We start from the raw sequence: 25925 nt of genomic DNA on the forward strand, positions 1-25925 counted from the left end.
CACAAGTTGAATTTAAAATCTGTGTTTTAAATATTGTCAATTTTTTGAAAAATTATTTCCTAGTAACAGACACAAGTGTCATGATTACACCAGTGTCATGATTATGGCAAAGTTAGTAGAACTTATAACATCATAAAAGATTTTCCACCTCTCAACATCTTTTTAAAATATATCTGTTTCAGCTTTCCTGTACATGGTATTTTCATCGTCCTGGAAGCAATAGGTGAACCGTGAACAATTTTCTATATGGAGGAGAAATCTCTGCTTTTGTGTTCAAGCTGAATGCATTACATGAATCATTTGATTGAAAGGAAAGTTGTTTGAAATTACAGTTAACTTTTTTTTTCCCCCAAAAAAGTACATAGTTATTTATTCATTGACTGTGCCAACACACACATATTGTCAGCCAGAGCAATGACTTGTATAACACATGCTTGTACATGTTTTCAAATTACAATGCCATTCTAATAAGAAAACCAATAACAGCAAAGAAATTAACTGATAATTAACACTATTTTGATAAACTTTATTTATCTGTTTTCTTAAAATACAAAGCTGTTTAGAATCAGTCTAATCAGATTAAAAAAAATTTAAATATACAAAGCTATATAACAAATAAACTTCTAGCTTTGTTGTTCCAGTACCTCAGGCTACAGATGTCCCTCTGAAGCCATATGTCAACATGAATTCACCGTGCATTAACAATTAACCTGCCTTCTGTCATTCAAAGCTCTATTTCTCTATAGAGATATAAAAAGTTTGGTGTCTAATTTCAGAATTAAATGAGAACCTAAACCTCTCCAGATATTTTGGCTTGAACCAGTACCAGCTTGAATCATCAGTATCAACAATATCCACTCCTTCAACAGTAGGGAGGGGCAAAGGCACTAATAAAATTCCAAGGATTTTTCTTGGATTTTTATTTTACCCATTACATTTTACCTAAAGCTTCCTCATCTGATAAAAGGTTGGGGAATTGGTAAAGAAGAGAGAAAAAGGTTTCTTCTTTTCAAAAAGTCTTCTCCAAATCTTTTTTGGGCATATATCTCTCCCTGGAAATGCTTCTTACTCTTTCCACATCAATACATTCCAATAGCTTCAGTGTCTTCTCCTGTCTTTGTCTTTCCTGCAGTGGGGTTTCTGCAGATGAAAAAAAATGTATCTTAAGTTGTAAGTGGAAACCCTGCAAATATATATCATTCTTGCTAAATTTTGAATAACACATTCCTACATTGCAATAATCTAAATACGGAACTGAAGAAAACTCCACCAAGTCTTTGGGTCTTGTCCTAGATGTTTTTCTCTCCTTCACCTGATTAAGTGGAGGGAGACATAATGTATTTTCTTATTATGCTCTATTTTTATGCAACTCTGCAGGGATTATCTGTAATTTTGTACTCTCACAAATAGGTGGCACTAATGAATTCTACATTTTCAATAATTTCTTCATTTCAAATTAGGAAAGTATCTCAGTCCTGCCCTCTGAGAAACTCCTCATTGACCTTTGCTACCAGTAGCACCTTTGAACTGGGTTATGAGGGCTGAAGTAGATACAGAGGACCGTGTTTCCCACTTATAGAAGATAAGTAACTTCTGCTGAATGTAACAGGAATTACTCACTCACGAGTGTAGGAGAAGAGTGCCTACGTACTGCATTAAAATGAGAAAAATGTGTTACTCTTTAATATAAAACATGTCTAGGATGACATAATGTATTGACAGTTCTTATGAAAGAACTGATTAAACTAGTTGGACCTGAAATGTTACCTGGAACACTAGAAATGTCAAATAGAAATCACCCTGAAATGTTAATTTGAGTCACACTCTCTGCTAGTGTACACTGGGGCAACCTTCTGACTGTCAACATAATTAGGGGTACTTTTGCAACTCCAGCCAGCATAGACTCAGGATTATTATTATCTTCTAAACAGGATGCTTCCACAGATGATGTTAGCTTCCCAGACAGAGTTGAGCAGTCTATTAAATTTTTTTTGGTGCTGCCAAGGAAGGAATCTGACCTCTCTCTGTGCACTGAATATACATATCTATATGTAGGTAGAGGGGTGCGTGCGCACACGCGCACACACACACATACATAGATATTGCATGGAATTACTCCTACTGCAATCCTGCTTTAATTTATCACATGGTGCTAATGAATTTTTGTCCTGTTTGGCAAGTAATATGAGTAGTTCATCACAGAGAAAGAATCTATGAGAATTTACAGATAATTTTGAGCCCAATCTATATTTTAGAACTCTTCCTACTTTGAAGGCCATGACATAAGTCATTTTTGATGCACATTAGTGGATTTTTGCACTAAGAAAAAGAAAGAACTAAAAACACATCTTGAGAAACAAATGAAACCTCTACTAAAACAGGCACAGAACTATCTGCACTACTCAACACTTTGAAAATGAATGTTGCAATTACTTATCTGTTTGATAGAATAGGAATCTTAAACAGAGACAATTTTCCACAGAATATTGTTTGACAAACAACAAAGCAAAAGGAGTTGAGCAAAGAATTAAAATCAGAACAACGAAAAAGACATAACCACTGTGTGCACACAGCCCATATTGTTGTGCATGGCATATGCACCACAGCTGAAGGAACACAAGAAAACATCATCTCTAAGAAACATCATTCTTCATGGGCCTTCCTTATACTGAAAGCGAGGGAAATATGTATTATTCTCCCCTGCAATACCCTGAGGTGTTGTCTTCTGTAGAGACATTGATATTAACACATTTACTGTTTCAGGGTCACTTCTCTGGGTCTGTACCCAACAGGCAAGGATTGGTCTTATTCATACTGTTAAACTCTCTTACCATCTATAGCAGGCTGGCTGCTTTTAAAATGCCATTTGAAAATAGTCCACTAGCCTGTAATAACTCCAGAAATGTGCCCAGGAACTCTCTGGAAGTGTGGTTGCTGGCCCAGGTAGAAAACATGCCAAAACCATCGCACCAGATGACGGAATTTCAGTGCTTACCCTGCAGCATCGTCTAGTTCGAGTCCCAGCACTTGCCAACTGATATACAGTGGGTATACAAGAAAAATTATTCCTACACCTTTGTTCTTTCCAATCCCTTAGCTTTGCAAAATATTTTAGGAACAGACATTAGGATAAAAGTTACATGAATCATTCTGGTCTTCAGAGTGAGCTGGATAGGAAGGAGCTCCAGGCTTAGTTTATTCCATTTGTCTGCTCCTCTTGCTATGCTGAAGTGTGACTCTGTCAAGCATGTTCATATAACTGCTTGTGTGGCCATGTTGCAAACTGCAGCACTAAATTGACCAGGGTTTAAAGTAATGCTAAAAATATTATCAAAGATTTTTTCCCTCATTTGACCTGTTTGTCTTGTTTTAGAAACATATATCCTTTCACAGGGAAACTCAGACAAATTGCTTCTCAATTTACTGTTGTTTATCCTCTGGTTCACCTGAAAGATGTCTGCAAAAAAAGAAGAGAAACTCAGTAAAAACATCTGCAAAAAAAGATACAGTAGATGGAATGATCTGGTGATAGAATCTATCAAATATATAGGGGAGGAATATGCCCAGACTCAGGTTGCAGTTTGGTAGGGCAGAGGTGAGACTAGAAAATTAGATGCTTAGGGTAATGGAGTGAACTTGAATGTGAGTATCACATGACCCTCTTTTTTCAAGAATCATTAACATACAACCGAAAGCAAACAATTATAGCAGGTCATTTCCATGACAAACAAGTATAATTCAAATGAAACAGAAATGGTGCAGGTGGAGTGCAGCCTCTGTACGGTTTGGGAAAGTCTGGAGTATGTCAGGTACCATGTATGACAAGATTTGGTCACTGAGAATAAAATCTCAAAAATCTGCAGAAGAACAGGAGGCAAAGAAAAAATAATTTCAGTGTTGAGAAGTATTAAAAATGCTATGTCTTCAAATTTTCACAGAAATGACAGATTTTAAAATGAATGCAATAATTTGAAAGTCAAAATACATAATATGCGTGAAGGATAAAATAAGCATGGCTATGTTAGTACCTTTGCAAACCAAGAAACGCTGATGAGGACGTAGCAATGACAGATTATCAGGAGACAGTAATTGGTAATAAACTTGCAAGAAAGCTGAAGAAAGGGTGAATAAATACTATGACAAGAGTTGTTAGGCAGATGTCTCCTAGTGATAATTAAAAACCCAACCAAATGAAAAAGCATACTTTCACAAAGACTGGATAAGGAAAAGCTTTTTCATCATGAAAACAGACAAGCAGTGGAACATGTTACCCAGAGAAGTGCCATCTCCATCCTTGGAGGTTTTAGAGGACTGGATTAAGCCCTGAGCAACCTGATTTGGTCTTATAGCTGACCCTGCTGTGATCAGGAGACTGGACCACAGATGTCCTGAGTTCCCTTCCAGCCTTACAAACCTATGATCCCAGATTACAGTACGGGGTAAAGATCAACAGGAACAACTTATATAGATGCTGATACAAAAGTGATTTATAAATATTGTATCTTTTATAAGAATATCCTTTATGGGACTGTATAAATCAGCATTTTGTAGATATAACTGCATCCACACCCACAATGGGGCAATTATACAATCTTTCCAAAACAGTTAAGATGGTACAAACTGTAATGTAAAGAAGCCCTACACTGACAAAAGACAAAAACCAACACCATCACTCTACTGTAAAGAAGCAATTTACTAAAATACCATCATCATCCATCAGCTACTAATCTTTACATAGCAATAATTACTAAATGTCTTTATGTGTACTAAACTAGGCAAAGACAGGATATAAACACATTGCTAGACCACTTAAGCAATAAGTTACAACGATCATGCAGCTTAAGCAAATATTGTTGACTTAGAATTCACAGACAGAACATACAGAGGCAGGAAATTACATTGCCTTAAGTAGTAAAGCAGTTCCCTCGTATTAAAGCATCTTTCTTCAGTCTTAAAGGAAAGAAATCTCCGTTTATAAATTCCTCCAAACAGCCACATCCTTCACAGATCAGGTCCCTCTTCCAATCTTACCTGATTACAGTGAGTTACATACAAATTCTGAATCTGTTTTGGAAAGCTTTCAAAAGTTCAGAAATGTTGCATGAGAGTGCTCTTTAAAGTCATACGCTGTCTCAAGTAACATAATTTCACAATAATATGCTTTCAAAGGTAGACTTAGGGTGGAAAACTATCCCAGATCCATTTACCATGCCTACCTCTCACTGAGGTTCCCAAATCATTCAGTATATCTACATAATATAATGAAAATAAAGCAAAGACAACCTGAGACTGCCCTTGAGAACAAACTCACACAGATATCACTTTAAATACAGATTATGGCTAGCAAATTGTAAAAAAATAGCATTTAGGCTTTGGGAATATAGACACATATAGGATTAATGAATAATAGTGCTCTGACAATATGAAAATACAGTACTATACCACTAGTTGCTGCAACTATGCTAAATTCTTTTTCAAGATGAACTCAGATTCATGAAACTGAGATGTTTCTTAAAAAATGATGGTATAAATTGTCAAGTCAATTGTCAGAAGTTTATTTCCTATTTACACAACCAGTCTAGGATCTCCTTTGGGGGCTTATTAAACAAGAAAAGGAAAGAAGGAAAAAAATTAAGAGTGATGAAGCACAGAAAGTTGAACACATGCCTCTGAGGTAGTGACTGGGGACAAGTTCCATTTGTTTTAGATCATTATCTTAAAATATGTACAGATGGATATGATCATAGAATAATTCAGGCTGGAAGGGACCCAAGGAGGTCTCTAGTCCAACTTCTTGCTCACAGCAGAGGCAGGGGCAGCTTTAAGGTCAAGCCAGGCTGCTTAGGGCTTTAACCTGTCAGGTCTTGAAAAATCTCCAGGGATGGAAACTGTACAACATCTCTCAGTGACACGTTCCACTGCTTAGCTGTCCTCATGGGGAAAATGTTTTTACTTATATCCAGTATGAACATATCTTGTTTCAATATATGTCTTTTGCATCTCCTTCTTCCATGTACCACCGTGAATAGCCTGGTACCTTCTCCTTAGTCGCCTTCTCATAAGTATTGACATGCAGCTATTAGGTTTCCCCAAAAGCCATCCCTTCTCCAAGATGAACAAGCCCCAGTCCTTCAGTCTCTTCTCACAGTTCATGCTCCAGCCCCCTGGCCATCTTGGTGGCCCTCTGTTCGACTCACTGAAGTTTTTTCATGTCTTCTGGGGATCCCAGAACAGGGCACAATATTCTAGTTACCAGTGCTGAGTAAAGAGTGACAATCACTTCCCTTGATCTACTGGCTGTGTTCATACTGGCCAGGATACTGTTGACTCTCCTTCCTGCCAGGGCACACTGCTGGCTTATGCTCAGCTTGCCAAATATACCAGAACCTCAGGTTTCAGCAGAGCTGCTCTCCAGTGAGTCAGTCTCCAGCCTGTACTGTTGCAAAGGGCTCTCCTTTCCCAGATGCAGAACTTCACATTTGTCCTTGCTGAATTTCATGAAGCTCCTGCTAGACCATTCCTCCAGCCTGTCTCCGTCTCTCTGAATGGCGATCCTACTTGCCATCATATTGACCAGTCCCTCCCATTTGGTGTCATCTGCAACTTGATAAGACTGAACTCTGTTACCTCCTCCAGGTTGTTGGTAGATGTCAAATAGGACAGGTCCAGGATAGACCCTTGCAGTACTCCACTAGTTAGCGGCCTCCAGGTAAAGTATGACTCATTAACTACTACCCACTGGGCCCAATCATCCAACATATTTTTTTTTAACCTATCTGGTCATCATATGAGAATATTGTGGGAGACAGTGTTAAAAACCTTGCTAAAGTTGAGGTAAATACGCTCTGCTTTTAGCCTATCCAAATATTTTCAAATACTCTTGTTCCATGTTTAGGAATCAAAATGAAATTTATTTGTAGGGAATGTCAAAATATTATTGTTTCATTGTTATATAGCATATTTTATCACTACATATCAAAATACCTGGATTTTGTCATTTTGTCCATTCATATACTGAGAAACAGAGACACAGAGAGTCAAGGTTAATTACAGTATTATGACACAGGCCAGTGATGTCTACACTAAACACAGGTTTCATGATATCTCAAGGATATTTGGCATAATATAGGTCCCCCTATCATGACAGACTTCCAGAGAACAAAACATGTTTCAATTGTAACCTAGTTCCAGCTTAGAGGAAACTAGTCGTTGTGCTTCAACAACTTGGAACAAAATAACATGTCTGCAGTAATCAGAGGACAGTGCAAAACACATATCTCAGCAAACAGAGAAAATAGAAGCACCCGCATAAAGATGTTCAGTTTGTTGTCTTAATACCACCTGTCTGATCTGTAGCTGCTAGTATTAAAAGCTATTTTTTTTTCCCCAGAAAATAGCAAGGTGAGGTTTTCCTGTTGGCTAACTTGACATTTTCATATTCCAGCTCAAAAGATACTTAGACTGCTCTAAAGCTTGAAAAATATAAAAGGTCTGAAAGCTTGTTTATTGAAAAGGGAAGTTAGTGCAGATGGTTAGGTATTCTGAAAAGATAGTTCCAGCTCTGTTGTATGCAACTGCCTTTAAAATGAAACATAAGGCCTTTTTGCATATCCACTCATCCATGAATTTTTGTTTGGCTCCATCTGAATTTACCTCATGCTGTAAAACAAACAGTCCTCTATGTGTTGCACCTAGAACACATACTAAATTATGTTGCCTGTAACGTAGAGTGTTATCAGCCCCTGTACAAAAGAGAAGAGAAATCACTTGTCCACACCCTAAACTTCACCAGTCTTTGCAACCAAAGATTCTTTATTAGATCTTCTGACCATACTTTGATGCTCCTTCCCCCTCCAAATAATTCTAAGCAAAATAACTGGAGGATCATACCACTATTTCAGCCATGTCCCTTTCCTCCATGAGCGGAGCTTCTCATCGCACATTTTAGCAGAACCAAGTTTAAGTTCAGGTCCTTAGTCCAACTTCTTTTGCTTTATTTCTTGCTCTCTCTACAAATCTATAAATGTTGAGTTCTTAGCTTAAGCATTGCTTCACAGTAACTGAACCACCATGCTGCAGCTGGGGGATAATTATACAGAATATGGACACCAAAACTGTCCTTATTTTAATAGAATAGAGTAAGCCCTGAAAAAATAGGCCTCTTCCAGCAGAAAGGCTTTGGAGATCCAGCACTTATCTCTCTGAATCAGGCACAGAGTCAGATATACTCAAATAGGCAATGTTCACTAAAGCAGGAGTTAGCTCAGCTGCAGTTTTGTATTTAACATTTCACCAGATTCTGTGTGGCTGCTATTAAGTGTCAGCATTTTCTAGGTGTTTTAATTCAAGGCACTGATTGTTCCCAGGCATCATTTTGTGTGCCCATGACATTAACATAGCACTCTCGGAGCCAGCCACCAGCTGGGCATTCTGGGGCTAATTGCTTACAAATATATGATATCATAAATAAGCACAGGCTTATATCATAAACAAGCACAATCTGAGCTCCTCTGACTTTCAAGTAGTCAGGATGTGAACTGGTTCCATTTCAGGAGTCCTCTGTTTGCTTTAGGGTGATCAGCTCAAACTAATACGGTCTATAGTTAAAAAACAGCGTATGAGAGCTTGAAATCAATATACCTGCTAAGTTGTCTTGAATCTAAGCTGGTTTGTGGTTGGCCAGCCCTTGACATAGTGCAAGTGTGCTTGTGTCTGCCCATGTTGCATTGCGTATGCAGCCCAATGTCCTATATGCTCACGAGAATAGCCAACCCACTATAGATAATTGCCAAGTGAATCCTACTCCTGGACACAAGAAGCATCCTAATTTCAGGCATCTATAATCTTTAGTTTGGTACGTGCTTTTTCTTCTTTAGCTAGAATCACTGAAGCAGCAAAACTGGCAGCACCATCTATCCCCCCAGGAAGGGCAGAAGGTGGTGGCAGGAAAGGAAGAGAGCAGCCAGGCAGCTCTGAAGGTCCCAGGCCAATCTACCTGCAGGCTCCTGCTCTTTCCCCAGCCATAACTTCTGTCTCTTCCCTTGTAACAACTCTATCAATTGCTTTTTAGGTTTCAGGGAGCTCAAGTTTTAGCAAGATCAAGAAACTAGAGCATCGTGGGCATTACAGCAAATGCAAAGAAAGGGACATAAAGCAGGTTGGCGGAAGGGTATTAGATACAAACAAGCCAGCTGTGAAAACACTTGGGAGACTCTCGAGGGAATTCTAGTCTTCCACCTTTCCTGTAAACATTAAGATTGATAAGAGAAAACAAACACACACACACACACAAAATAAATACCCAACCCTAACACCATTCTGATGTGAGCAGAAGACTGAGACCACATCTATCTGTCTAACCTAAACTGTGTCCAGGCCTTGGATCATTTACAAAGATCCTTTACTTGATTTTGGCTCAGACTCAGGGAGCACTCTCCCAAACAACTCCCAGGCCACCAGTCACTCCTAATAACCAGCTTGGGTATGGACAGCATGTTCTGGAGGTGAGAGATTTTTTACAGCGTGGAACCAGACCATTCTGGGCCAGCTGGCTCTGTGGCAGGGAATAGTCCCTGCCCTGGTTTATTTACAGGTATAGCTGTGAATTCAATGAACTAATAATGAGTAATGGGGCAATTTTGTGCTGGAAGGAGAAACAAAAGGAAATATTGGATGATGGAAAAAGAAAATTCTAAGCAGAAAGCCATGGGAACTGGATAGAGAGTGGCAAATGAAGGTCACAAAATTATTTCCCTATTTAGACTAGCAAGTTTTTGAAGCATGAGCTGAGACATAAATAACAATAATGAATGCTGCTTTAATAGAAAGGCTTTTGTAAAAGAACTCAAGAAAACCTTTTCTAAAGAGAGATAATTTTCCATGTAAACAGAGATCTGGAACACTGGAGCAAAATAGTCAGAAGCAGTATAAGGCCACTTCTGAAAGCCAGAAATAAAAACAGGGTCTAAAGAATCCTAGACTATTGCCTGTCTTTAAAACAAAATGGCTTCTCACAGAAGAGAGTATATACTATGTGATGTGTGCCTGTGTCTACCGTCCTGTCTCCATGTCTCAGGTTCGACAGGGAATTTCTTCTTCTCTGAGGTGAATTCTATTGAAAATCTCTGCCACTCAATTTAAAATAAAGACTTATTTAAAATAAAGAGTATTAAAATACTCTATTCCAATCAGGTGGAAGATTCTTAAAGGTTCTCAAAGATGCCAAAAAAGAAAATAAACAAAACAGTAAATAATTGCAAATGAAAGTTTTATGGGTGATAAATAGAAGTGAGGATTATCTAGTGTATTGCTTCTGCGCTACACACAGCGTTATGCCACCAGCCTTCCGAGGAAAAGCATGTCTCCACTCACCAACTCCTTTCCCTTGCTTTGTTCTCCTCCTCAAAACAGCTGTTATTGATCAACAGCAGTCTTTTCTGAAATTGGCAGAAAGGTATGGCACTTTTAAAGTTGTGCTATTACAGTTGAATTTGATTGGAAAGGAGAATCGATTCCTCCTGGATTGGTATCCATTGGCTCTTTATTGTAATCCTCTGTTTGTGACATTTCATTACACACCTTCAGAAACTCTTTTTTTCTTCTTTTTATTTCATTCAGTGGGTTTTGCCTCTGATACCCGAAGAGAGGGGCCATTATTTTTATTATTATTTTTATTATTAACATTATTTTGTACCTATGAATTTTGAACCAACTAAAAACTTGCAAATTGCTTTTCTGCAGAAACATGAGTCAGCCTTGCCCAGGTTGTTTTGTTAGCTATGTTTAAAATTACTGCAGAAGACAGAAGTTTGTGAATGTACGTGTTGTGATATCACTACATAAATCTTCAGTCAGACCAGTTTTCTTTGAATATGAAAACTGAATGTCCCTACTTAAAGGATTAAAGAATAAGTAGAGGGAGAGCCTTTTGAACAAGCATTTCAGAACAAGTGCTGTTAGAGGGAAATAAATGAATCAAAGCTTTTCACTCTTTGGTCTGTCAGTGCTCTCTAGCAGATGCCGTTTAAGGGCCCAAACCACATGGTTCAGTGCAAGAGCAGAAAGAAAGTTGTGGGTCTGCTGCCAGCTATTAAACTGATTCTGATTTTCCTAGGACCATGCTTGTCTTTATGCAGCTAAAATGCCAGGCATATACATTCAGTGTTTTATTTTGAAAATGGGATTTCTAAAATATCACTTTGAAAAGAGTTGATTGTAAAGTTTCTGTTGCCTTTAATGGGAAAAAATAAATTAGGCCTAAATTATATCAGGCCAGTTATATCATTTGAAATAGATGTGTGTAATTAAGCTAGACATACCTGGATGTTTCTCTAACTTATCAACAGAAGTCATGTTACTAATGTTGTCTGCATTTCTTGCATCGTCTTCAGCTTCGTTTGAACCCTGAGGGTTCAGCGTTGTGTCTCGGGAAATATTTTACAATGGCTATTTTCTAAAACAAATGTATCTTTGGGTTGCCTGAAGTTATTTTTGAGTCCAAGTTGAATTAGAAGAAAGAAAAGTGTTTGGAAATGTCAACACAAGCTAACTCAGGCTAGATTCATGAGCAGATGCAGGCACAGTTTGTAACAGGTAAGAAGAAAAAGTGTTGTTTGCCTCATCCTCCAAACACAGATTCATCTCTCAGGAATTTCCTAACCTATGGGCTGAAGATTATTGTTGTAGCAACGGAGATAATGACTAAAACACTTTCTAAATTTTGAGGTGGCCTCATGCATCTAGAACTTTCTTTCCTCATTTCTCCTGCTTCTTTGAAAAAAACAGAAACAAAAAAACAAAAAAAAACCCAAAATTTCCCCTCCAAATTAGATGACCCATAATGTTTTGTTTGACTTCTTAGTTCACCCATCAAACTAAACCACCACTAAAAACCAAAGAAACAAACAATATCCATGTGCATTGTTGTTTATCTTTAAATTGAATGAAATTTAAGCATTTCTCACAACATGATTTCCTGAATAGATAATTAAAAATATGCATATATGCATTCCTGAACTGAAAAATATTTTGAAGTATTTTTGATTTAAATGAATGTGCTGGAAGTACTTTATCTCAAAAGTGAGATACTTAAAATCTGTTTCAAAAAGGTTAATTATAGAAATTATAAAAAAGATTATGACTCCATGTCTAAAAAACAATTATAAAATAATTTATCAAAAAGATGTATAGTACTTCATGCACAATGAAGTGCATATCCTTTCCACTGCAGTTTTTGATTTTTACTGAATCTATTCCAGTTCTCTAACACCTTTTTGCTTCTTTGTTGTTGTTATTTTCTATCAAAATACAATCAGATTCTTAGACCTCTCCTCCTAATTTCATCAAAATGCTAATGAACTGGGTTTGTTCACATCTGATGGAAAATTGAGATGATTTTTGAGGAACAATAGTTAATATAATAAAGATATGGACATATATTTCTCATACTTTTAAAGTTCAATGTAATTGCTCTAAAAATATGTTAGGGCAAACAATGTAGGATTTGCTTTGCCTGATATTAAAAGAAAAAAAAAAGCATAATAAGAAGCAATGCAATAACATTTAATTTATTTGAAGGCTGTGATTAAATGTGAACGTCAAACTTGAGAAGGTTCATTTCAGAGATGCCAGAATAGCAAGCTTACTTTTTTGCAGGTTTATGTTCCTCAGGAGAGTTTAATTAATGTCCTTTCTCTTGAATCACATAGCCTCTAAGATGATTGAAAGGCAAGTGGGGGGACAATTAGAAGAAGAATGGTCCAGAAATGCATGCACGCTTAAGGAAATTACTGAACATTTTCATAGTCCTTAATCTTTAACAACAATATGACGTTATTCCTTACTGAGCTCTGGGTTTGTAAAGACGATTATTATGCTCAGTGATGTAAACACTGGTCCTGAGCTTGTACTATGTTCTTCTGGGGCAAGTATGGAAAATTAAGGACTCAGGAAATTACTTGGCACTGGTGGACACTGGCTGACTGAGATAGAAAGGAGTTATAGAGTACCAGTGAGCAGTCAGTCTATAAGAGAGGAGAATATAGAAAACTATACCAACTGAACTGGCTGACAAAGATCCGCCTACGGTTCTGTGATCTAGAAACAAGAACGACACAATAATTGTATTAAAATAATGTTAAACATGACAGCCTTCTCATGTAGAGAGACCCATAAAGGAAGCTTGATGGAGGTTGAAGTTATCTTAATAAAACAAAACTAGCATTGAAATAAGTGACAGATGCTTAACATCGAGGACAGTAAACATCAGACAGCTTAGAAAGAGAATGGGCAGGTTCAGTGACACCTGATCGCTGTGTAGATGTCTACAAATCAGATTTCTCTCTCTGCTAGTAACCCAATGTTACTTTTGCAAACTGTGCAAATGGTTAGGGACTTTTGGGAGTATGTTCCTCATATCTACTTAAGGTGCATAACTCAGGATGACATAAAGCATGCTCTAGAACACACATTTCTGGGTTATTATCATGTCTTCAGGTCAACTGCTCAGGTCAACTGCTCAGCTCTAGAGTCTTTCAGAGTAATATATATATTTTTTCCCTATGGACACATGTTTTAACTCATGTCTGGAGAAACCAAATATTGCTCATTGCTGAAGAAGACAGTGAAACAGGGATGAATAGCATTGGTGAAACTTTTAGAGCAAGGGCTTTCTCCAAATCTAGATGTTCCATTTATATAAAACAACAAAATGTGCACAGTAAAATGCTCAAAAAGCACCAAGCTATCAATTTCATCTTTGTCTCTGACCAAAAGTGTATTTAAGTATTCTATGCACAGAAGAATAATTTTAGTAGCAGAGACTGAGAAAATATGGTTGGGTAATCCACAGGGGAAAAAAGAAGTATTAAAACTTGTTTAAAAAAAAAGAAAGAAAGAAAGAAAGAAAAAAGAATGTATTACCCAGCAGCTGGCAGGTTAGACAGCTTACACTGCTCTGAAAAAGTGACCTCTGCAGAAAGTCATCACAGATTCCACCACCACTCCCCTGACTGCATCCTGGTCTGCCTTGTGGCTGCTTCAGCCCTGGAGAGCCCATGTGCCATCAGAGGGATACACATGCCCTCCACAAGCCAGCCTCGGCTCTCAGGAAGGAACCCAGCAGTCTGCCCTTGAGGCACCCTCAGCTATCAGCCTTGAAGTCAGGTCTTTAAAAGTCAATGTCTTGCATTTAGTTTATTCATTTTAAATATTCTTGAACAATCCATTTCATTTTAAACAATGTGTCAAATAAAAATGGAGATTCTGGTTGACAGAAAACATATGTTTTCTTTTCACTTCACTGATAATTCCATTCTTTTCCAGGTTTGAATCACTCCACATATATATGTGTGTGTTTTTTTTTTCTTCTCTCTATATATGTATATATTTTATTTTATTTTATTTTATTTTTGATTCACCAGCAAGTCAAAAAGCTCTGTTATAAGAATTGTTCTTTTAAAATAACTGGTCCATATGGAAATTGTTGCTTAATACTTGCCAGCTAATGATATGTTTCTGTATAAAAAAGTGAAGATTTATTCCCATTCTGAACAAAATCATTATTTTCCATCTAATATAACAGTGGGTGTTCCTATTATCTATGTAAATGGTTAGTTATTTTAAAGCTTACTAAGCTCTTGAACTGACTAGGATATTATGGCAATGAGTTCTACCAGTTTAACAGATTTTCACTGTGAAAAACAGATGTCCTGTCATCAGTTTTAAATCTGTTGCCTATTTTACTTCAATTTCAGTTTCAAAAGAGTAAACAAAAGCTCTGGAATTTGCTGTTTCACTTATTATTTCTTCAGTTTCATGTTAAATACCTTTTCAGTCTTTCTTTCTTAAAAAAAAGGAAAGAAAAGGAAATGTATTTATTTTCACCCACAGTCACTTTTAATAACAGTGATCACCAAAGGAAGCAACCTTCGGGATTAAGACAGATGAAGTGATGTGTTGTGTGGTTTATCTGAGTCCAGAAAGAAAGAGGCCATAGGAGTTTTCATAGATCCAAATATTATCAAGCACAAGCCCTCAGATAGAGATGAAGTGGTTGAATTAATAACTTTTTCAGACAGGAGATAAGCAAATTGGAAGAGAAGGAAAGGTACCAGGACTCTTAGCACCATGTGCTCTTTCTTGGCCCTTGGTGATGTAATCTGCTGTAATCTGCCCTCTGTATTCTGCTTTAGAAGAAAAGTAAGAGCTGGTTCACTTTCTGGTGAGTCTGACCACATGTACATGAGGATGCACAGGTTGAAAAGCTTTTAAGAGCAGATGAACCTCTAGCCCTACCAACTTATGTCAGAGTGATTGAAATGAATTTGTTTATAGCAGAGTGAATTGAGTTCTTACCTCTTGACCCCTTTGGCTTTCATACCTAATGTCAAGCCCTACTGCTGCTGCTAAGATTATCTTCTTGACCTTCCTCCACAACATGAACTTCAATGCACTTCTAAATGACAGTCTGCATAACCTGACAGGAAAGAATTTGCAACTACAGTGATATCTGTGATTATAGATATTCTCACAGAACTCTCCTTTCTTGGCAGAAGGCATTAAAAGGGAACAGCCACAAGGAAGAAAGGAGGTAGGTCAGGTTTTACAGCTAGGAAGTACTCTGAGAATTAGAAACTGAGAGACTCCATTCCTGGTGGATGCTCAATGTACTACTAAACAGACTTCTGCAAATATGCCCATAATAATAACATAAACAGTGCCAGAGCCCTTTTTCTAGCTCTGAGGGTACATATAGTACGATGCTGTGCTAAGAATTGTTTGAGAGATTTCACCTGGGCCAGAAACAGTTAAGGATTGTTCTGACAGTGGGTAGTCCCTTGCACTGCTTAATTTCATAGCATACATATACAGCACAGGGACATTAGTAAAAGTGCCTGCAAGCAATATATCCACATTTTTGTGGAACTCCTTCTAGACTAATTTGTCTGGGTAGGCATCATGCTGATAGAGCTAGATTGCTATTCTGGATATAGGCATATTTCCTCTACTTCAGTCACTCATTAAAAATGGGATAGGAAGGGAGGGGGATAGTACTTCCTTTGTGAATGCTACTTAAATCATAAGCCACAGTAGAATTTTTTTTTTCTTTCTTTCTTTGCACTTGAGAGATCCTAGAATTTAAATCAGCTGGGTGATTTAAGGTGCTATGGTGCTGTTGTAGCTCTGATAAATAAAACAAGAAGGGCAACTGAATATATTTTAAAGTTTCACCTTAGAAAAACAAGACCTTTTTCTTTAAATAGAAGTCTTTTAACCAGGATACAGTGAAAAACAACAGCTTATCTCCAAGTTTAAGAAGTATCTAACTCATCTAATTTCTGAACACTTTGAAGCCATTCATCATGCTCAGCAGGAAGTAACCAACCTGGAGGAAGCGCATAATGCTCTGAACGCAGATGGGATTGCAGTTGAACTTAGTCTTCCTGTCATGGAGCAGTGTGACATCAAGAAGAGAAAAAATTGCTCATGTTAAGCTGATGAAATAATTAGCTCAGTCACTTAATTACTGCTAATGCTACATGCTATGCCTGCAGTCAGGTGCTTTGCCCTACTCTCAAGCCACTAAAACCTAATATAGAGCCAGTGGTCACAGCAAATCATCTGCTTGATGTCCCTGCTACAATCACTTTTTAAGAGAGATTGAGCAAATTCATGTATTTTCGTTCATTATAATTGTACCTCTAGTACCTTGTTAGAAAAAAAGACAAACTACACCTTGGCTTAGCAAGAAAAATGACGCTGCCATTCTAAGATGAAAATGGTGATTGTGGCTCAAAAGTATATTTGTTTTCACAATTGTAGTTAAATCACTAAAGTAACAACAACAACAAAATCGTACCTTAAGAAAGCTCAAACAAAGAGGAAAGATTTAAGGTCAATATTAATAGTCTTTCTGTAATGGCATGTTTCAAATACTGAAATTCCATGCTACTTGTAGTTTGCACTGTGGCAGCTGAAATAATACATAGCTTTGACAGAACTGTACTTCAAGTATATTTATGAGACAGGTTTATATTAATATGAGAAGTCAGAATAGAAGTGTCCACATTTTACAACAGATGAAGCAAAGTGAAAAAAAGACTAGAAAAATCTATGTTTTTAAGAATATGTCTTGAATCACCAAGGTGATATTTTTCCTCCCCATTTGCTGATGGAACATCACAAGGTTTCCACCGCATGTTGAAAATTTGCATAGAGCTTGAAGTTTTGAAGAACCAAAGGGACCATGCATGTGATGTTATCCTGAATAAGCTAACATTTGTAGAGGCATTATAACAAGTCCCAAGGTTTCAGCTTTATGCTTAATATCTTGAATTCTCTGAATAATAGTATCCTCAATTTAGTGGCATTACTACACTGGTTAGCAATATTATTTAATTTATATTGAATGACAATAAAAAGTCTTATTTCATTGCTGCAATAAATTGGCAGATCCGTACAGACACATGATTTTATCATGCCTTGGTTCTTTCTCAGACAACCATCCATTTTGTAAACTGAATGGGGAAGGGCTCCTTCGCTGGTTAAATAATTAAATACTGTGAAATAGCATATATGAAAGACTTTACCAACATGTGACTCTAAACATCTCACCAGAATCTAAAAGATGAAAAAGATTTCCCTCTTCAATTATTTCCTATATCAGGATTTTATCTGAGGGTGAACATTTAACATTCTGGATATGTTATATAAATTGTACCATCATAAAGTCCAGTTCTGTGTTCAGGCTTGGAAATCATCTGTATTTCATCTTTCACTGAAAAGCAACCAAACATATGAGATGAAAATATTAATTTCTAAATATCTGTTAAAGTAGCTGTTAGTTCCCATGATAGAGTGTAGGCTCTGGGTCTTGCAACAGGAAACATTGATAGAAAGGGAAAAATGCATTGAAGAAAAGGGAAACCTGGTCTGGGAGTGGGCAAACTGACAGCGACAGCACAGTGTTACACAACTCCTGACTGTAATCTTATACCTGAATAATCCTTGGCATATAATTTGTCAAAATGTACTGATGTACAGCTATTGCTTGACTAGCCAAAGGTCCCAGCCAGACAGGGGTCCCAGGTTGCTGGATAACATACAAGTTCATAGAGCAGCACTGTCTCCTGAAGGATTTGGACTCTGGTTTACATGACGCTTAACTACGAGTGGGATGGGTTAATCGAGCATGAAACAACCATTGATAAGATAATATACTTGGGATGTAAATGGGTATAAACTTCATAATGGAGTTTTGCAGAGCAGTCTTGAAAAGCACTTCTTGTAGCTAAAGCTTCCTATTTCTTTCCCTAATGAATATCTCTTTTTGGCTGCTTAGAGCTTGGTCAAAGTGTAGGAGGGTACTTTCCAAATCACCAACTGCCTAAGATTGAGATTTTGGGGAAAGTATCACTTAAAATATAATCATTTCCAAGAACAAGAATAAAAAAAATACACTGTTAGAAACAACATGCTTGAAACTACTGAAGTAACAGTAATGAGAAACCTCAACATCTCTGTTCACTGGTGAAAGGATGTAATACTTGAAAGAGGAAAGCAACTGCCATTTTGATATAAGGAATGTGCTCTTTGCTATGCTGTGAAAATTTATTCAAATTTAGCTAAAGATATAAGAAATGAAAATACAGTATTTGTGAAAAAACATGACTGAGCCGGCAGATTGGAAGTTTCTAAGACATAATTTCATTTGTAACTAAATGTAATTGAATGACGAAATCTGATTTTCAGTTATTTCTGCTGTAAGTTATTTATGAAAAGCAAATAATAATGCTCTGCCATTTAGTGAAACACTTTGCTTCCTCAATGCTATATTATCACAGTTGTTCACTTCTGCTAGTGGCAACATCTTTGAAATAGATATAACTATTATTTACATTTTTCTGATCATAATCTATATGTTTATTCTTTAAGCATAATCCAATGGTTTCTTTTTTTACAAAACTGTAAAATTCACTGTTGAGTTCTAAATGTAAACTGGCCTAATGTTCTAAAATTTATAATGACCAAATGATCACAGACAACACGCATCCAAAATATATCATGAATAATTATTAGCCTCTGACTTTCCCCATTTGTCTTTCTGCTTCCTGCTGTCTCTCTTGCCCACCAATGAGTTATATATTTAAGAAGAGAAAAGAAATGTCTTGACTGCAGAGTTGGAATTCAATTAATATGTCTCACACTATTAGGACATTGCACACAACACAGCAGGCTTATTTTGCTGTCCCTTCTCTGGCTAACAATAATACCATGAAATGTCTGCAGTCAAGTGTTTTTCATTATATTGAAGCTCTGTGGTATAGGCTTCTTTGCAAACTTTAATAGTGAAAGTTGTTATTAAAAAAAAAAAAAAAAAAAAAAAACTCTTTTAAAAGGTGTGATGGTCATATCAGCATTCTACCTGGGCACTACCTGCTTTAGAAAGTACATCCACTGAAAAACATGAAAATGCAGCGTGTCTGAAGTAGAGTTGCAATCAAAGAAACAACCTTCTGAAAGATCAGTGAAAGCTGAGGAACAGTTTGATAGCTTTTATGTATAAATACATATATTCCCTTAATATGGAATGTGTTCTTTTAATTGATTACCAAGTCCATGAGAAGACTTAACTACACTGTATTCTGCAAGCAGAAAGCATGGCTGTGGGTCTGAAAGGCTAATTCTGCTGAATGTGCAAGGTTAGCTTTATGCTTAAAGACAAAAGAGAGATTCAGCAGGGGAACTTGTTACTTCAAACAGAAGCTACAGTAATCAGAGCCCTGTTTTATGGCTGGGTTATGGAAGGTGCTGCACATGAAAAGCCTCTTTGCTGTATTCAATGCCTTTTTCTCATTATCGTTGCTGTTAGTGCCACTAATGATTCCTATATTTTTACACCAATCATTGACATTGTGGTTCCACATATTGAGAGCAAAGGGAGAAGAAAGAGGAATCTAATAGTCTTTGAGTTGTTTAAGTCTTTGTGGATCATTTATTAAGAGATAATGATGCATCCACACATATCCTATAATTGTCCTAATTCTCTATAAATTTCTTTTAGTTAAAGCTCCTTCCTGTGTCCATGCCAACCTCCTTTCCTGCTGTAACAAGAGGGAGGCAGAGGAGGAAGTGTTCTGGTCCTGGCAGCAATTTGCAGTGTACAACAACATAGCCCTCCTTCTGGCTTTAGCGGAGCTCCTCGCATGGTGAGGAGTTTGGGCATATCTAAGGTGTTATATCATGCCTCAGCCCTTCTTTAAAATACATGGGTAGGAAGGAGTAGAAAATAAACAACTACTGTTTCAGCTGGTAGCTGGTGGAGTTGAGCCTTTTTAGAGCATGTCATTTTATGATGTATTGATGATATTAGTAAGTCAAAAGGAAATCAGTACCCCCCTTCCCATGCCTGAAAAAAGGCAAAAAGATCATCTGCCAGGTAAATGTGTTTCTGAGTGACAGGGGCTACATCTGCCATGGTAAACTGAAGGTGCCTGGCCATGTGGCCAAGCAGAATAGAACATGTCCTAACTAATAAGCTAATAATAAATATTTAAATTACCAGGTGGAAAAAGTACCTGACCTGTCTGAGCTCTCGAACCGTGTTTGGAGTTATTCGGGAAGGGGTTAGGTGGCCCAAGCCAAAACCGCAGTGCAGGTGTAAGGACAGTCCAGCTCCCACACCTGCACCCGAGCCCTGGCGTTGTTTAGGTTGCCAGTAAGACTGTAGCCTGTCCCTGCTTAGGAATATCTCTGAAACGGTCCAGGGCAACCGTCAGAGCAGAAGTGGTGTGGAAAGTTACTCTAAGGGCTGGATGAAACATCTTCATTGAAGGAAAGTACTCATTTGAAATAAAATAGTTTACTCAAAAAAACCCACCACCACTACCAAAAACAACAACAACAAAAAAAAACAACCCCCAAAATGTGCACACCAGTTTCAAATGTATTCTTATTTAGGTGCGGATAATTCTACATTTTTAATTCATCTAGCAACAGGACCAGAAAGATTTAAAAAAATTCACTAAAAGAGTTAATAATTCCTGTTATACACAAACTGGAAGCATATCTAATCCTTTCTAAATTCAGTCTATACAAATGAAGAGCAATAAATGTAATGATAGAAAGGAAAGACCCCTTTAAGGAAACTGGTTTTGACATTGGAGCTCTTTAACATCTGTGAACCATAACAAGCTACAATAATTATAATAATTAAAAAAAAACCAGAAAAACTCATTCCTATAGAAAACTTTTCAGTACCCCATGATGTTTGAGTGGATGAAAAGCCAGGTACAAGAAGAAATAAATATAATGTAGTCAAGTGAAAAAAAAAGACTATCTTCTGGTTTGTGACATACAACATTAAAATAATGACTAAAAAGGTGTACCAAGAAAGTGACATTCCCTTTACTTCCCATTTTGATAACATGACCTATGAAAAATGTAGCATTTAACAAAAGCACTTGTGTTGCTGCTACCTGGGGATGTTGCCCCTAATAGTGGAATGGTTTCAAGAATCAGTCCTGGGAACAACATCATTAAAAGCTGTTTACCCCCTGTGGACATTGTTCCTACAGTTATGTGAGCTGCATGAAACCTGAGGTCAAATCTGAGCTGAGAGTTTAGAGACAAACCTCCTGAGCTAAAACATGAATTCAAAACTGTCCTGGGATTCTTCAACAAAGACAAATGGAGAGACATCTTATCTTTTATTTTGAAGCCATTACAGAAAAAGTAAATACCCTGGAAGGAAAATAAAGAATGAGTGAAAAAAGGCTGATGATAATGAACAGTTTAACAGTGAGTTACACAAAATGCTGAGAATATATTCATAAAACTATTAAATCAAAAGCAAGATTATTGCTAGCTGTATTTTTTCACTCTACTGTCTGTATTATGCTGTACTTGATCATTAACTAGTACAAAACTTAAGTCTGGTAGCTGTTACTCAGTTTTACCTGACAACATTCAGTATCAAATAATGTGATTTTCTCCATATATTTTTTAATATCACTAGAGAAAATTTTGCTGCTAGCAAACAATAAAGAAGAATTTAAAAAGTATTTTTTTTCCCTCTTCCTCAGGTCACTCTGTATCCTAAAAGAGAAATGGAAAAAGGAAAAAGGAAAACTAGGCATGGCTATCGAAACATCTGTAAGAAATGTTTTAAATGAAGGAAAAATTAATCAGTTTATGGATAGCCATTTTTACATATCAAAGTTGGTATTACACTAAAGAAAAAAACCCTGCAATCTAACCATAATTAAAGTGGGAATATCTTTCCTCCATAAAATGACTAAGTACTATTTGTGTTACATATAATTCACAAAGTTAAACTCCACCGCATAGGAACATATGTTCTAGCATATGGTGAAGTAATCATAGATCACTAATTAATAATTTTATGATCACCTTTTTTCCTTATATGAGAAGGCTGTCATGAAATTAGAAAGGGTCTTTCTTTTCTCCTTTTTGGGGGTAGAAATGAATATTTAAATAGCTGTTGCCAACTACAGTCGTGTGCCCTTGTAGGACTGAACAGTTCTAATTAGGTTTATATAGCCCTCAGCCAAATTACTAGAACAGTCACTTCACTCTTTTCTATGCAAAAATGTAGGCCATTCAGCACTGCACAAACTTCTTTTTCAACTAAAGCACACTCCATTCCACTTTTGACAGAAGTGTATATATTTCATTAACTGGACACATGCTTACCCAAGCAACTCTTTATTAAATAGGTGTATTGTTGTATCTAACAACAGCCTATATTGTTGAAAGGAAGCTGTTAATTCTATAACCGCACTGAATCATAGTTCAAGAAATAACACCACATGCAGCCGTTGGTAGGATCCTAAGACTAAGCACTTCTAGTTCGGTTAAAGACAGTGTAGACAAGGCAGTTGCTTCAAATGGCCTCATATTGTATTGAGGTTGAGAGAATTCCGATATCTTCTTACAATGAAGTGGAAACAAAACAAAAAAAAAAGTGAGCGAAAGCTAGCATGCAATCAGTATGAAGTGGAATAATTAGTCATAATTTCAGTTGTTACAGTATTCTTATCCGGACATTGTACTAAGCACTGTACAAATACATGGGAGAGAAAGCTTTCCCTGGGGCACATCCCCAGGGCAGGAAAGGGAAGCACAGATCCTCCCACAGATCCTTCACTAAACATAGGTGGACCTTAACCCTGCTACCTGTGTGGACACAGGACACGCTGTACTGAGTCAGTCAAATGGTCTGTGTAAGTCAACTCATGGTGGTGGCTAATGTTTTGCTGTTTCTTTTGTTCTTTTGATTTACCCAGTGTAGCAGATAGTACTAATCTTTAAGGATTTTTGAAATGGGCCATGCTATCCATGCAACCTGTCTCCTTCATGTACCGTCATAGCTGAGCTTCAAAGAAGCTGAGCTTCAGCTTCTGGATCCTCTCAGTCTAACCATCCCACAGTGTCCGTTCCTGCTCCCACTGACAGCACCCCCTGTTAGCCCCCCGCAGTTAGCAATTAGAGAAGCACAGCAAAAATAACTAAAATAAGTAAACCATTGAACACCTAAACTCTAGCATGTCACTCGAAGTCTGCCAATGCAAGTGAATCTTTACATCGGGAGACTGTCCCAGCAAGTCCTTACCACTGATGACCAAGAACCCAGACACAGGTAAGTGAATCCCATGCCTTGAATGGAGTCATTTATCAACACATGGTTTATGCAGGCTGGCAGATGCTAAAGCTAAGAAAACCTGTCTAGGTAAGGAAAAGGTCTGCCAATGTGACTATGCTGACAAAGTCTCCAAATGGAGAGTTCATAGCAAGATAACAGACCTTGAAACAGTTTATATTGCTCTAAGTGAAAAGTCCTATATCAATAATTTTTTTTTTCAGTATTCCTAATGGTTTTATTAGTTGTTGTAGTTGTTGCTTTAATGACGCAGGTATTAGGCTGGCTAAACTAGGTGTTACTAGTAGGCAATACTAGCATTACCCACAGTAAAGCAACATATAGGCCAGTCCAAACCATTTCTAGTTTAATCACTGGTTACTCTGATAGGATGAAGAGTGACAATGAGCTCTTGGGATTACAATTCTCACACTATTCAAGGCTTTAAAAATCATCATTAATACTCTGAAATAACACCTGACAGCACACTGGAAGCCAGTAAAGAAATTTAGCATAGATGTCAGCAGGAGTCCCAGGGAGTTTTGTTCTGTGTCCAGCTAGAGTCAAACAAATTAGCAGAGATCTTAACTTATTCAAGAATATTGGAAGGATATGCTTTAAAATTAAAACTACATCTAATTGTGAAGAACTTGGCAAGTAAGCACATCTGCTTCATGAAAGTCCCTCGCAATATTTTTGCTATAGTCTCTGCAGTGCTCTATTTCTTCTATTTTTCAGACCCAAAGAGAAGTTCATGATTCTTCCAAAAGGCCCTATTTAAATTTTTCACAGTGAAACAGAGGGAGTATTGCACCAGACTCAGTATTCAGTTGGTAGTAGCTGTTATTATGAAATGTTTATACCACATTATACCACAATGTTTAAATCAGAGTAAAGATCCTATATTTTAGGCGCTACATAAAAAAAGCCATCTCTAGCCCAGAAATTACAGTTTGATATTGGCCATTGTCAGTGTCATACTCTTGATAAGATGACCCTAGTCAAACAGTGAAATGACAATAGATAGGAACTAACCTAAATATCCTATTTATTTTCTGTCCTTGAATGGTGTAAGCTTATTAGACGCTAGTACATCATTGCATTCTGACAGAATGTGTCTGAAATGCAGAATATTTGTTCTTGCAGTGCAGAAAATGGAATAAACCAGAAGAAATAAGAAATAAAATGGTATATATCTTTTTCTGATGCAATATCATCTGAAACAGAAAAAAGCTGGAAGCCACCTGATGTTTAAGTTTGCAGCAAATTATTTTCCCAGACGTTTTCAGTAGCTGAATCTCCACCATTTTTTATTTGTGGTTTGAAAAGCTCTCAGATGAGCTGTCATGTTCTATTATTAATTAAAATATGAAGAAGAGCTCTGATGGTAGTATTTTTTCTTCTATAAACTTGAAAATGAATTTAGGGTATGCTTCAGTACTGAGATCAACCAGATTTGTAAGAAGTGAAGTGAACGTGCATACGGCCTTGTTCCGCTACCCTAGGTTCCACTACCTGGCCATATAACTTCTTATAGCTCTTAAGTAAGAGCTATATTACTTTCACAACAAAAATGCCCCTAGTAACTTCAAGAATAAACGCAAATTTGTCTACCATCAGGCCTGAAAGCCCCACACCACGCATCATCTCTCTTAATTTAATGCTAAGAGTTATCTAATTTTCTAATGGAGCAGGGGCACATTAGTACTGCCTTATTATTAGGGTGGCAAAACAATTTATGTCTCTAGGTATTTTTAGTTGATTTTAGCTTACCAAAACTTAAATAATCTGACTCAAATTTGCCATACGTGTTATCTCAGTCTATTAAAAAAGCATAAAATTTTTTTTTCTCCCCAGACAGATAACTGAAACAGTACAGCTGTTGCAGAGAACAAGGCCATGAAAGAATTACATCATTCTGCTAACATATAAAGCAAGGTTGCTGAATTTTTTTTTTTAACAAAACCTGTTTTCATTGAGAAATTGAAGTGATGCAGTCAGCTTGAAATCCCTTTGAGTCTCCATGAAAATTGTCTCACATCTGAAAATAATGCAGTTTACATAGAATCCTCCTCAGTTCTCTGCTTAATCCTAAGAGATTTTGCCCATCTTTAGCACAGAGATTGCCTTCCCCTGTAAACACATACCTATGAAATGCACTAAGTAAGTATGTAGCTCATCACTCTTGCATATTGAGCTTAACAAAGGATGACAACTCACTGGTGCCAGTGGTTATTTTACATTTCATGTGATCCACAAAGCAGAT

General features: G+C 37.1%; 1 long non-coding RNA gene across 1 annotated transcript in view; it reads right to left on the reverse strand.

The window, feature by feature from the left end:
* Window positions 1-470: 470 nt before the first annotated feature.
* LOC135327802 (uncharacterized) overlaps window positions 471-25925 on the reverse strand; it is a 41455-nt gene continuing 16000 nt past the window's right edge. The window contains exons 2-3 of the long non-coding RNA XR_010388181.1: window positions 3356-3457; window positions 471-1140 (exon numbers count right to left, since the gene is read on the reverse strand). This is a non-coding gene — a long non-coding RNA (uncharacterized LOC135327802). The remainder of the gene's footprint in view (window positions 1141-3355; window positions 3458-25925) is intronic.

The sequence above is a fragment of the Dromaius novaehollandiae genome, chromosome 3 (assembly GCF_036370855.1).
Source record: "Dromaius novaehollandiae isolate bDroNov1 chromosome 3, bDroNov1.hap1, whole genome shotgun sequence".
Lineage (NCBI taxonomy): Eukaryota > Metazoa > Chordata > Aves > Casuariiformes > Dromaiidae > Dromaius > Dromaius novaehollandiae.